This window comes from Onychomys torridus, chromosome 6 (assembly GCF_903995425.1).
Source record: "Onychomys torridus chromosome 6, mOncTor1.1, whole genome shotgun sequence".
Taxonomy (NCBI): Eukaryota; Metazoa; Chordata; class Mammalia; order Rodentia; family Cricetidae; genus Onychomys; species Onychomys torridus.
Window position 1 is genome coordinate 86,617,666 of NC_050448.1, and position 14,377 is coordinate 86,632,042.

General features: G+C 38.4%; 1 pseudogene; it reads left to right on the plus strand.

Moving 5' to 3' along the window:
• The first annotated feature begins 240 nt into the window (after window positions 1-240).
• LOC118585252 lies at window positions 241-973 on the plus strand (annotated as a pseudogene).
• The last annotated feature ends 13,404 nt before the right edge of the window (window positions 974-14,377 follow it).

The following is a 14,377-nucleotide window of genomic DNA, read 5'->3' on the forward strand; positions in this document are numbered from 1 at the left end:
CCCTTTCCACCCAAGCTGCAATGCTTACACTTACATCAATGGTAAAAATGGTGAACAGACATTTTGATTTTGTTAAACTTATTTCATAGACCTTGTAGTTGTTGTTATTACCTATCACTGCTATAGACTAACAATCATGTTTTAATCTTTTAAAATTATGAAATTAGAAAATAGGAAATTCAGAAGATAGTTACATAAAAACCTATTTGTCAGTCAATGAAAGATATAATTTAGGAATAGATGGCCACCCCAGCAGCGTCCAGTCTGTCTAAACAGGTGTGGAGCTTCAGTACATCTGTGGTCAGGCCCTTTGCCAAGCTAGTGAGGCCCCTGATCAGATATATGACATCAAAGGTCACCCTTTATTCTCCTGCGTCTGAACAGAATAAGCTAGCTCAAGTGGAAACGGAGTCACTGCTGCTGGGACAACTCCTGAAGAATACCAAGCTATTTCCTGCTGTTCTGAATCCTTACATTAAGTGCTCCATCAAAATGAAAGGCCCAAAGGGCATCATAACAAAGGAAAGGTTTTCTCCCCTGACAGCCAACCTAATGAATTTATACTTGCTGAAAATGGTTACCTAAGTAACACCCAGGGAGTCATCTCTGCCTTTCCTGCTATCATGAGTGTCTACCATGGAAAAGTGCCTTGTATGGTGACCACAACATCTCCTGTAGATGAAGGTTAAAGACAGCACTGAAGATCCTTTTTTTTTTTTTTTTTTTTTTTTTTTTTTTTTAGCTGAGGACCCAACTTAGGGTCTTGTGCCTGCTAGGCAAGAGCTCTACCACTGAGCTAAATCCCCAACCCCTGAAGAGCTTCTTGAGTCCAAGCCAAGTATTGAAATTGGAGATTCAGATTGACCTGTCAATTGTGGATAGGATGGTTGTTCAAATTAGGGAGAAATACATTAATATACCTGTAAAGACTAAGATTCAGAAGCTCAGCCAGGCCATGTGGAAGATGCTCTGAAAGGCTCCCTCACCTGTGAAAGTTCTCATACTTGGAGCAACAGTAAAATGCTTCCTGAATAGACATAAATAAATAAATAAACAAACAAACAAATAAAATTTAATTTAAAAGTAAGTTATGAGGGAGATATGGATGGGTTGTGGGAGAGGGACAGTAATTGTCTTCTGTGTTTTTACCCACTGGTAAGCTCATGAGGATCTAAAAGATTGATCTAAACCTGTGGTCACACAGACATCTCTGTTTAAACACAGTGAATCACAAAACAAAAAAAAATGTGGGAAAAGTCTTGAGAGGAAGAGTGGTGTTGTCAGGAGTGGGGATGATGTAAGATAGAGTGGAGGTTGAGAGTAATTAGAATGTATTAGGTATGTGTATGAAAATTGGAAGGAAAAATTTTAGTCAGTTAAAGAGAACAGGATGCCTGAGGGGTGACAACTGGGATTGTGACTTGGTCTTCATAAGCATGGGTGCACACAGGCATGAACACCCACACACACAAGTGTACCTGCACACATTAAAATACATCCACATGCACAAAAGAAAGCTATCAAAGAAATTACATACACATCCGATATCTCATATATAGACACCACTGTGACAATAACATGCAACCCTTTTTGAGAAGCTTATATATACAGCACCTCTCTTTTTCTTAACTCTTATGCTTAAACTCTATATTAAAATACCTTTTAATAAACCATAGCACAACTCTGTTCAAAAACTATAAAATTAAAAATGATTAAGAGTTTGAGTAAAAGACTACATGTAATAAGAAAAGCAATGTGAACTGACTGGAAGGCAAGAAGGGGACCAGCTATAAAAGGAAGAGGTGTGAGAAGGTAGTGGGAGAAGGGAGCCAGTGAGGAAAAGGGTAATGAAACACACATATGAAGATACTGAGATCAAGTCCATTATTTTGTTGCAGTGATGGCTGGTTAATTGTCAGTTTGACACAATATAGATCATAGAGGAAGAAAGTCTCAATAACCATTGGTTAGGTCAAATTGACTTCTGAGTATAACCATGGTGATTTTCTTGATAATGCTAATGATTTGGGAAGGCCCAGTCACTGTAGGTAGCACCCTTCCCGGGGTTTGTGTCCCAGAGTGTGTAAATGTTGAGCAGTAAGCATGCATGCATTCCCTTGCTCTCTGCTCTTGATAATGGATGTGACTAAGTTCTTCAAGTTCATGCATAAATGTCCCACAATAGACTATAACCTGGATTGTCGGCTGATTGATGCCTTTCTTACTTAAGTTGCTTTTACCAGGGTGTTCTATAACAGCCACAGGAAATGAAACTAACACAATTGCCAACCTAAAAACATTACTAAAAATATTAGCTTATGATATTTTTATTCTTTTAAACTGCAATTATTTATTTGATTATAATTTTGAAATTAATTTTACCAGCACGATTTCTTCTACAAAGCTCAGAGAAAGAAAGTTTCCCTCATCTGAAGTTCTGTTAGCAGCAATGAGTATTCCTTTCTTGACGTGGTGTCTTTAGAGGATGGAGTGCTAACAGTGTACCTATAGTAGGTGTAGAAACAGTAGATACACTACTTCTCTCCCACACCTAAACACAGTGGCTTTGGGACAGTGGTAAGAACACAGTTTCCCTGGATTTCTGGAACTCAAATATGATAGTGATTTGCGTTTTCCTAGCACGGCTCTGTTATTGTTCCTGGAAACAATTATTTATTGAAAGTATCTTTTTTTTTTTTTTTTAAGTAAAGAATAGCAGAAGTTGTCAAAGTAGAATGAGCAATCTTCAGGGGTGCCCAGGGGAACTGATAAATCTACCACAAATTTCTTCCAAATACACTTAGGGAACATTGTGGAATATGGGCAGAAAGTTTCTGGGAATCAGATGACCTGGAAATATTTGACAAATATGACAATTACCAGAAGGTACACACATGATACCCCAACAATATGATTGCTTATAAAAGAACTTAACTATGACAACTGTTGCACTGAGTGTTTTCTTTTGTTAGTGGTAAGAGCCACACTTATATGTAGGTATAAGGGAAATATTTGCGATGAAGTTAGGAATGGTTCAGGCTTAAAAAGCACCATCTTGGGCTGGGTGGTGGTTGCGCACACCTGTAATCCCAGCACTGGCAGAGGCAGGCGGATCTCTATGAGTTTGAGGCCAGCCTGGTCTACAAAGGTAGTTCCAGGAAAGGCACAAAGCTACACAGAGAAACTGTCTCAAACAACAACAACAACAACAACAACAACAAAACAAAATGAAAAGCTCCATCCTACTTTTAAAAGGTTTAGGAACTAAATAGAAGGATCCTGATGCACCATTCTGTACTGAGAAATGGAATGTCTGTTTTCTTTTCATATAAACTTAAATGAATTAAAAAAACCCAAAAACCAAACCAAAACAACCACCACAAAAAAGAAAGTATCTTTTTTTTTCTTTAGAGAAAATTATCTAATTATATCTAGACGGTGCTGTAAAGCCTAAAAAATTCTGACCTTAAGGAATTCTTTGATTTTGCTACATTAATTTACATGCAGCTCTTCTCATGAGGGCAAGAATGACTAAAATATTTTCTAAACCGTGTGCTGTTCTCAGAACACACTGGGTGTTCCTAAGATGAATATTTCAAAGCCGTGTGTTTCCAGAGACTTTAGCCTGCATGGAGCTGTTGGCTTCAAGCTGCCTATTTTCTTCTGGGATGACTGTTTTGAGATTGAAAACTTTTACATGCATTACTATTTTGTTCTCTGCATTTAGTCAGGACTGATGACAGGGAATTAATTAAGTTTTGAAACTTCAGAAGTAAAAATGGATTATGTCATGAATACTTGAGAGGAATAACTTAAACAGTCATTGGAAGTACAGCTGACTCTGAGATCAGGCAGGAAATTGACAGGGAATCATGCAATGGTAAGTAGAGGTAAACAATGTGGACTGGGGAGAGCATGTCCAGTTTACAGGAGACAGGTACCGTGCAGTTCCAGTGGGACACAGTTGCCAGACTGTGTGATAGGTGCATAGGATCTGAATTTTAGCATGCCAGTTGTCAACGCAACACAATATTTTGGAAGCTGGGAGATGGGTCTAAGGACCAGAGTCAGTCTGCAGGTCAGGATTTGCTCCCTCTATAGACAAAAATCTCAACAATATGCTTCAATGATTATCAATTGCTTCTCTAAGGAACTGCTCCATTTAGACAGTATTAAACAGTATGTGTCAATTCTTGCCCTATTTTTGTCTGCTTTATCCATAAGGAGGAAAACAATGACTATGATCCTTTTTCTGTGTAAAAATGCAATCCATTTGAAGACTTGAGCACCCACAGAGAACCTATTAATCTCCTAGTGAAATGGTAGCAAAATGTTCTTATTATATTGCTCACACAGTTTTCTCAGGACTTTAGCTAAGAGGATTTAATAAGACCCTATTTAAGACAGGAGGAAGGAGCTGTATCTTCTCACAGTGGGGTTTCTTTAAATCATTAAAATAACTCCTGTTCGAACTGAAAGCTCTTGATACACTTAAATATGCTTAATTAGCCCTAATACTGAACACTTAGTCAAAACATATTGTCATTGAGTGAAACAACCTTAAAGACAGTTTCTAATAATGACAGTTGCTTTGGACAGAGAATGGACTAAAACCGTCCTGCCTTGTGTTCCTGTGCATGACCATACTCTCTCAAGCATCAGTATTCAGAAAGAAAATTCTGATGTTTGTAAGTTAATGGGACTCAACTTCATGTTCTCTTGCATGAAACATTTTATCTGTATACAAAGCTTAATATTGTATTGTTACATTATTTATCAGTATCTTCGATGTCACTCAACCATTTCCATCAATGTAACAATTTGAAGGCTTATTATATAGGCAACCAAATGAATGATCTTGACTTCAAGGAAATGAAGGGAATTTTACTAGGCACTCTGATAAACAACAAGGGTGCCTTAAGCTTACATTTTGATCTTGGATTCAACATTGTGTAATTAGTTAAATGTTTTAATTTTATGTTTATATATTTCTATGTCTTTGTGTGTGTGTGTGTGTGTGTGTGTGTGTGTGTGTGTGTGTGTGTTGTGTATGCATGGGAATCTAGCTTGCATGGTAAACATTTTAACTGCTGAACCATTCACACATACTTAGGTTTTTTGTTTGTTTGTTTGGTCTTTGATTCTTCATCTACCTCACTGATCCTCCTAGCCCTCTTCTTGGTCCCGCTCATCACTGAACCGCTTTACTCCTAGTATTTACCCTTCCTCGTTATTTGTAATGCTTTTTTTAGTATGTATTCCTTTAGTATTTTTATGTGTCTTTAAGAAAATAATGATTCCCATTTTCCTCATTTTCTTTCTGTTGTGATAGAAATAGCCTTACAAAAATAAAAATAAGGGATGAGGAAGCTCATTTTGCTTATAATTCCAGGTTACATTCCATCAGTGAGGGAAAGCTGTAGCAAGAACTCAAATTAGCTACTCGCATAACATTCTAAGCCAGTGGTTCTCAACTTCCTAATGCTGCAATCCTTTAATACAGTTCCTCATGTTGTCTTGACCCACAACCATAAAATTATTTAGTTGTTACTTCATAACTGTAATTTTGCTACAGTTATGAAACATCATGTAAATATCTGATATTCAGGATATCTGATATGTGACCCCCCCCAAAGGGGTCTTGCCCTACATGTTGAGAATCAGTGTTCCAAGTCAAGAACAGAGAAGATGACTGTTCCTAAGTTGCCTCCTTGCTTCTGCTGATACTTACCTAGTTTTCTTCACTCTCACACAGTTCAGGGACCAGCACATGAAATGGTACAATGCACCATCAGAGTGAGTCCTCTCACCTCAGTCAAGATAACCTTCTATGTACATAACCAAAGGCTAATCTAATCAAGGTTAGTACACACTGAAACTTTCTTTCCTGGTAATTTTAGGTAGTGGTAAGTTAACAATTAAAAATCAACCAGTATTATAGTTTTGGAGAGAAGTGATTCCTAACTCCTTAGGGTGTTATGAACATGTTTCTTATTCTTATCTGATTTGTAAGAAGCCAGAGTGGTCTCTATCATGTTATAGAAACCCAGTGAAGGCTTAATGAATGGTGAGAATTCATCTATTCTCTGATCAGATTCCAGTCAAAGCTTAGTTAAACCCAGTTGGATTCATAATGCCCTTGCAGTAGAAGCCGACCTTCCAAACAATGAGCATGCTTTATCTCCATTACCATTTCTATTCTAGTCAAAGTTAAAAACCAGTGAACTTCAGTGAGATTCAATATAGAGACATTATATTAAAGGAGTCTGTATTTTATAGTCTTTTTTAAATAGAACTTACTTTTTAGAACATATTCAGAACTACTCACACATTAAAATTAAAAGCTATGTTATTTGTCAAGATAATAATATGTCAAATTTAGAAATCATAATCTCTCCCAATTATAGTTGTCAGAATGTCAGGACTTTGTGAATTAGCAAGCAAACAGTACTAAAGTAAGAATGGTTTTCTTAGTAGACCAGTAAGTGGCACATTCTTAGAAACGTGTGATTAATTACTACCATGAGGAAACACATAGTGCACAGCTTAAACTATGTCTATATATGATTGCACAGAATCTTCTTCTCAAATGAAAGCTAATTGTTCTTTCAAAGTACCTAGGGAACCAGTCACTTAATTCTGTAAATGGTGAGTCAAACTCACTTGTGTAGTACTTTTTTGTTTATTTATTTATTTAATATTCCAACTGCTGTTTCCCCTCCCTGCTCTCCTCCCACCTCTCCTTCCCACCCCCATCCACTTCTCCTGTTTTTATTTGGAAAAGGAGAGGTCTCCAATGGATATTGACAAAACATGACATATCAAATTGTAGTAAGACTAAGCACCTGGCCTTGTATTAAGGTTCTGCAAAACAACCCAGTATGAGGAATAGTGATCGAAAAGCCAGCAAAGGAGTCAGAGACAGCCCCTTATCCCACTGTTAAGAGTCCCACAAGAATACTAAGCTATACAATTGTCACCTGTAATTAAAGGGCCTAGCTCAGTTCCATACAGGCTCCCTAGTGTTTGGTTCAGTCTCTATGAGCTCCTATAAGCCCAGGCTAGTTGATGCTGTTGGTTTTCTTGTGATGTCCTTGACCCTTATGGTTCCTCCAATCCTTCCTCCCTTTCTTCAGTAGGATTCCTAAGCTCAGCCTAATATTTGGCTATGGGTCTCTGCATCTATTACCATCAGTTGCTGGATGAAGCCTCTCTGATAACTGTTGGGCCAGGCACCAATCAATGAGTATAGAAGAATATCGCTAGGCATCATTCAATTACATTGACATTTTTTAAAAACTTCAGTCATGTTTGATTCTGTCTTAGGTCTCTGCACTGTCCAGCCTCTGGGTCCTGGTGCTTCAGGCAGTGTCAGGGGTGGGCTGACCCTCATGGCATGGGTTTCAGGCTGGAACAGTCATTGGTTGGTCACAATCTGTGTATCACCTTTACTCCAGCACATCCCATAGGCAGGACAGACTGTAGGTGGAAGGTTATGTGGCTGGGTTTCTGTCCCAATCCCTCTGCTGGAAGTCTTCCCTGGTGACAGAATATGACCATTTCTGGCTACATATGTGCAATTGCTAGAAGTCTTAGTTGAGGTCATTCTTATAGATTTCTGGGAGTTTCCCTTGCACCAGGCTTCCACCTGACCCCAAAATGTCCTTTTCCAGTCTGCTCTTTCAACACTCTTCACCTCACCCCACCTCTACCTGATCTCTCATGTTCCCATCTTCACCTGCTCTTCCCACTCCCAGTCCACCCACAAAATCTCTTATATTTCCCCTTCCCAGGGAGATCCAAGTGTCTCTCTTGGGCCCCTCTTATTACCTAGCCTCTCTGGGCTTGTAGATTGTAGCATGGTTATTCTTAATTTTCCAGCTAACATCCACTTATGAGTTAGTACACACCAAGTTTGTCTTTCTGGGTCTGGGTTATCTCACTCAGGATGATTTTTTTTCTAGTTCCATCTCCTTGCCTTTGAATTTCATGATGTTATTTTTTGTTTGTTTGTTTGTTTTTCAAGACAGGGTTTATCTGTGTAGCTTTGTGCCTTTCCTGGATCTCGCTCCATAGACCAGGCTGGCCTCGAACTCACAAAGATCCACCTGCCTCTGCCTCCTGAGTGCTGGGATTAAAGGCATGTGCCACCACCACCTGTTATTAATGTTATTGTTTTTATTAGCTGTATAATGCTCCAATGTATAAATGTATCACATTTTCTTTATTCATTTTTCAGTTGAGGGACATCTAAGTTGTTTACAGGTACTGGATATTATGAATAAAGCTTCTATGAACATAATTGGGCAGGTATCCTTGTGGTGGGAGTGAACATCCTTTGGCTATATACACAAGAATGGTTTAGCTGGGTTTTAAGGTAAATCAATTTTCAAATTTCTGAGTAACTACCACACTGACTTCCAAACTGGCTATATAAGTTTGCACTTCTATCAGCAGTGGAGGAGTGTTCCCCTCATTCTACATCTTCTCCAGCATGAGCTGAATGTACATTGAGGTCTTTGAACCACTTGAACTTGAGTTTTGTGCTGGATTACAGATATGAATCTATTTGCATTCTTCTACATGCTGCCATCCAGTTATGGAAGCCCTACTTGTTGAAGATGAATTCTTTTTTTTTCCATTGTGTAATTGTGGCTTCTTTGTTGAAAATTGGGTGTACATAGGTGTGTGCATTTACATTTGAGACTTCTTTTCAATTCCATCGATCCACATGTCTACCATTTATGTCAATATCATTAGTGTTTATTACTATATCTCTGTAGTAGAGGTTGAAATCTGGGATGGTGATACCTCTGGAAGTTCTTTTATTGTACAGGGTTGTTTTAGAAAGCCTAGGTTTTTTTTTCCACATGAAGTTGAGTATTGTTCTTTCAAGATCTGTGCTACTGAATCCAGATACACTGAACCTGATAGAAGAGAAAGTGGGAAATAACCTTGAACACATTGGAACAGGAGATAGCACCTGTACAGAACACCAGTACACTAATTATGCAGATGCAAAGATCAACAGTTAATAAATGGAGCCTTATGAAACTGAAAAGTAAGGCAAAGGACACCTTCAATAGAACAAAATGGCAGCCTACAGAATGGAAAGAGATCTTCACTAACCCCCACATATGACAGAGTGTTAATTTCTAAAATGTAGAAAGAACTAAAAAAAAAAAAACAAAAAAAACCCTAGATATCAACAAACCAAATAATCCAATTTTAAAAAGAGGTACAGATTTGAACAGAATTGTATTTGGATTTTGATGGGAATTGTATTGAATATGTAGATTGCTTTTGGTAAGATGGCCATTTTTACTATGTTTATCCTGCTGATCCATGAGCACGAGAGACTTTCCAACTTCTGATAACTTCTCCAATTTCTTTCTTGAAGATTTGAAGTTCTTGTTGCACAGATCTTTCACTTGCTTGAAAATAGAGATATTTTATATTATTTGTGGCTATTGTAAAGGGTGTTGTTTCTCTGGTTTCTTTTTCAGCCTGTTTATCATTTGTATATAGGAGAGCTACTGATTTTTTTGAGTCAATTTTTATCCAGTAATTTTAGTATAGGTGATCATCAGCTGTAGGAGTTCCCTGGTAGAATTTTTGGTCACTTATGTATACTATCATATCATCTGCAAATAATGATGTTTTGATTTTTTCCTTTCCAATTTGTATTCCCTTGATCTCCATTAGTTGTCTTATTTCTCTATCTATAACTTCAAATACTAGATTGAATAGATGTGGAAAGAGTGGACATCCTTGTCTTGTTCCTAATTTTAGTGGAATTCCTTTGATTTTTGTCTTCATTTAATATTGTAGTTAGAGTTTTCCTGCCTGGCCCACAGTCAGGACAAATCTCTCTCACCCGCCAGGCCCATAGATGCTCAGAACCACCCAAGTAAACACACAGAAACTTACACTGTTTACAAACTGTATGGCCGTGGCAGGCTTCTTGTTAACTATTCTTATATCTTAAATTAACCCATTTCTATTAATCTATAAGTTGTCACGTGGCTCGTGGCTTACCAGTACCTTACATCTTCCTTGTCCTGGCAGTGGCTGGCAGTGTCCCTCCCCAGCCTTCCACTTCCCAGAATTCTCTTCTCTCTAGTCCCACCTATACTTCCTGCCTGGCCACTGGCCAAACAGCATTTTATTTATACAGAGCGATATCCACAGCATAATATATTGTTTTATTGTGTTTAGGAATGTTCCCTCTATCCCAAATATCTCCAAGACTTTTATCTTGGAGGGGTGTTGGATTTTGTCAAAGGATTTTTCAGCATCTAATGAGATGATCATTTTTTTTCTTTCAGTTTGTTTATATGGTGGATTACATTGACAGATTTTCATATGTTGAACCACTTCTGTGTCTCTGGGATGAAACCCACTTGATCATGATGGATGATCCTTTGGATGTGTTTCTTTTAATAGAGATTTCCCTCCAAATAATCTACTTAGTATATATTGATAACTCAATAATAATTGCTAATGCTTTTTAGTAACATGTAGAGAACTATGACATTGATTCACAGGAAATTATTATGTCATTGTGATGTGACATAACTGAAATACACGTTTCAAATAAAAAACATGGACTTTGACATTCATATCATTGTGGGTCATATGACAGGGTATGTAAAGATAGTTTTTAATTTAAATTATGCTCCTACCACCTATTGGCACTGCATTTATTTCCTTTATAAATTTGTCATGGCTACCATATCCTCACAATCTTCATGTGATGGTACTACATATACTTGTAGAATATTTTTGATGGTAAGATCATATGATGGAAGTGCAAAATATTAAGCATAAAGCCTGCAATCAGTGTTGCATATTACTGTTTCAAAATCAAAGTGGAAACTGAGACTCCTTTTTACATCTTCAAAAATATTTGTGCTGGCTTTTTTTTTTTTTTTTTTTGTCCATCAACACAAACTAGAGTCATCTGGGACAAGGAAACTTCAATTTAGAAAATGCCTCTATCAGATTGGCCTGTAAGCAGGTTAGTGGGGGCATTTTCATGATTAGAGATTGATATGGGAGGCCCCAGAACACTGTGATGGTGCCATCCCTGGCCAGAGGTGAGAAAGCAAACTGAGCAAACCATGGGGAGCTTGAGGGCAGTGTTCTTCCTGCCTCTGCTCTAGTTCTTGCCTCAGGTTACTGCCTTGGCTTTCTCTGGTGACAGTCTTTCTACTTTTGCTGAGCTGTACATATCTGTCTCTGTGAGACCTGGAGTCTGAGAACCTGAAAGAATGGGGCTGACTATAGTCTAATGCTGTAGACAAATATACTTCAGTTTCAGTGTACTTTTGCACACAAAAGTAACAAAGAAAGCAATGATCCATGGAAGGTTGTTTGAATTCAGAAGATAGGACCAGAAATACATAATCAGAAAAACATGTAAATAAATGCCAGTAAGCACATACTAAATATTGGCAGGGTAGCCTAGAACTTTCTCAGGACAGACAAGTTTAAACACAATTGCCTGGAATGTGTTACAGATTATTGTATTCTTTTTTTTTTTTATCTGAGGATCGAACCCAGGGCCTTGTGCTTGCTAGGCAAGCGCTCTACCACTGAGCTAAATCCCCAACCCCTAAACAGAGGATTTATTCTATCCCACCCCATCCAGCAGCCACTTCCAAATAATTACTCAGAGGCTTATATTAAGTATAAATGCTTGCTCAATAGCTCAGGCTTATTACTAGCTAGCTCTTACATTTAAATTAATCTATATTTCTTACCTATGCTTTGCCACATGATTTGTGATTTGTTACTTCATTTTCTACATGTCTTGCTTCCTCAGCAGCTGGCTGGCATCTGCCCCAAATTCACCCCCCCACCCTTTTTTGAGACAGGGTTTCTCTTTGTGTAGCTTTGCACCTTTCCTGGATCTCACCCTGTAGTCCAGGCTGGCCTCAATCTCACAAAGATCCACCTGGGTCTGCTTCTCGGATGCTGGGATTAAAGCCATGCACCACCATCGCCTTGCTAAATTTACCCTTCTTTATCTCCAGTTTGATTGTATGGGCTATTAGCCAAAGCAGCTTTATTTATCAACCAATGAGAGCAACATATTCACAGCATACAGAATGACCATCCCACAGCATTTCCCCCTTTCTGTGTGATCAAAAAGGAAGGTTTTAACTTTAACATAGTAAAATTACATAAAACAAGACAGTTATTAAGCAAGAATTATATTTATAATATTCTATTTGTATTTCACAAAATTAAAGAAAAATATTTTATCATCTATCATATCTTTGTGAGTCTAAAGTTTCATATCTAATTTACCTTTTATCATAACTAAGGAGAACTATAACTATCTAGTTATAACTCTAGTCTTCAATTCTATCAAAGACCCCAGAAGGATATGATGTTACCTGAGTAAACAGAAAGTACATTGCAAGAAACTTCCAAAACTCTAGAATGACAGAGACATCTGGCTGCCTAGACAGTCACCCAAAGTTCTTCTGTAACATTGGGATATCCATCTTCAGCCTATAGATCTAGAATATCTGGCAGACTTTTTAGTGAAGCAGGAAATTTGCTTGTCTTGCCTAATTTGGCAAAGTTCATCAGACACTTTCCTCTGTGTCTTGCAGAATGTCTGGCAGTCTCTTGTGTGAAGTATGAACTTACCTTGTTTTGGCAGAGGTTAGTGGTCACTTTCCTGTGAGTCCTGCATGTCTAGTTTATATAGCATACTGTCAGGAAGTCCAGGCAACAGAAGTTTCTTTCCCAAATGGCCACATTGAAAGCAAACTTCATAAGGAGTTTCTTGGATGCCTATCATGCTCTTTGAAGTAATTGGTGCTGCTAGGAGCATATGTATCTGTTGAGAAAAGTCTAAGTTCTTACAACATTTTTTTTTTAATTTTATTTATTAAGAATTTTTCTACTCACTCCACATACCATCCACAGATGCCCTTTCCTCTCTCCTCCTACCCCCCAGTCCTCTCTTCCAAGCCACCTGACATCCCCACATCCCCAAAACCAAGGTCTCCCTTGGGGAGTCAGCAGAGCCTAGCATGCTGAGCCTAGGCAGGTCCAAGTCTCTTCTCATTGCATCAAGGCTGTGCAAGGCATCACATCACAGGCACTGGATTCCCAGAAGCCTGCTCATGCACCAGAGAGAGAGCCCAATCCCCTTGCTTGGGTGCCAAGCAACCATCTTCCATAACCAGAGGGTAATGATATCATGAAATTTGCAGGCAAATGGATGGAACTAGAAAATCTCATCTTGAGTGAGCTAACCTAGACTCAGAAGGACACACATAGTATGTACTTACTCATAAGTAGATACTAGATGTGAGGGAAGGGATGGCCAGACTGCAACCCACAACTCCAGAGAGGCTTGCTAACAGGGAAAGACCCTAGGAGGGACACATGGGTTACCCTGTAAAGAAGAAATCGATGAGATCTGCATAAGCATACTGGGTGTCAGGGGAGTGGCAGAGGGTGAGGAGTGGGGGATGAGAACATAGGGAAATGGGAGGATCAAGCTGGAACAGGGACAGAGTGGGAGGGCAGGGAGAAAGATACCATGATAGATGAAGACATCATGGGAATAGGAAGAGGCAGGGTGCTGGTGAGGCCCTCAGGAATCCACAAGTTTGACCTCACCTTGGTCTGCTGGCAGTGGTCCAGAGGGTGCTTGGACTGGTCTACTCTTGTGATTGTTCTAGCAAATAACCTAGCTGTAATCATAGAGCCTTTGTTCAGTGACTGATGGAGGCATATGCAGAGATACATGGCCAAGTACCAGGCTGAGCTCTGGGAATCCAACTGATGAGAGAGAGGAAAGATACTGCAGGCAAGGGACATTGAGATCATGATGGGAGGACATGCAGAGATGACTGACCATACTAGTGGAAGCCCATGAACTGTGGACTGGTGGCTGTGGAGCCCCCATGGGACTGGACTAGGCCTTAAAACATTTTAAATGCCATAGTTGTAAGTCTTTGAAGTATTTGAAGATTACTTACCTAATTTAAATGAATCTTTGTACACATAGAATATCTAACCAATATGGCTATAAGTTTGATTATTATAGATGACTAACTACTAATCTGTATTTTTGATTGTACATTACATTTTTTAAATGAGCTGCTTAAACATAATACTGTAAACAAGAATTGAAATATACATACAATATAATAAAATTGATTTTAAATTTGTATCAATAAACTAAAATCCATACCAATGTAAAATATTTTGAGATTAAGAGTTGTCTTAAAGTTGGATTAAAGTATATTGAATAATATACACGTTTTTCACAGTAATATGCCCTTTTCTCCATCATTTCTATATCATATATCCCTTTCTTCTTTAGACCACTAGCAATTTATAACCA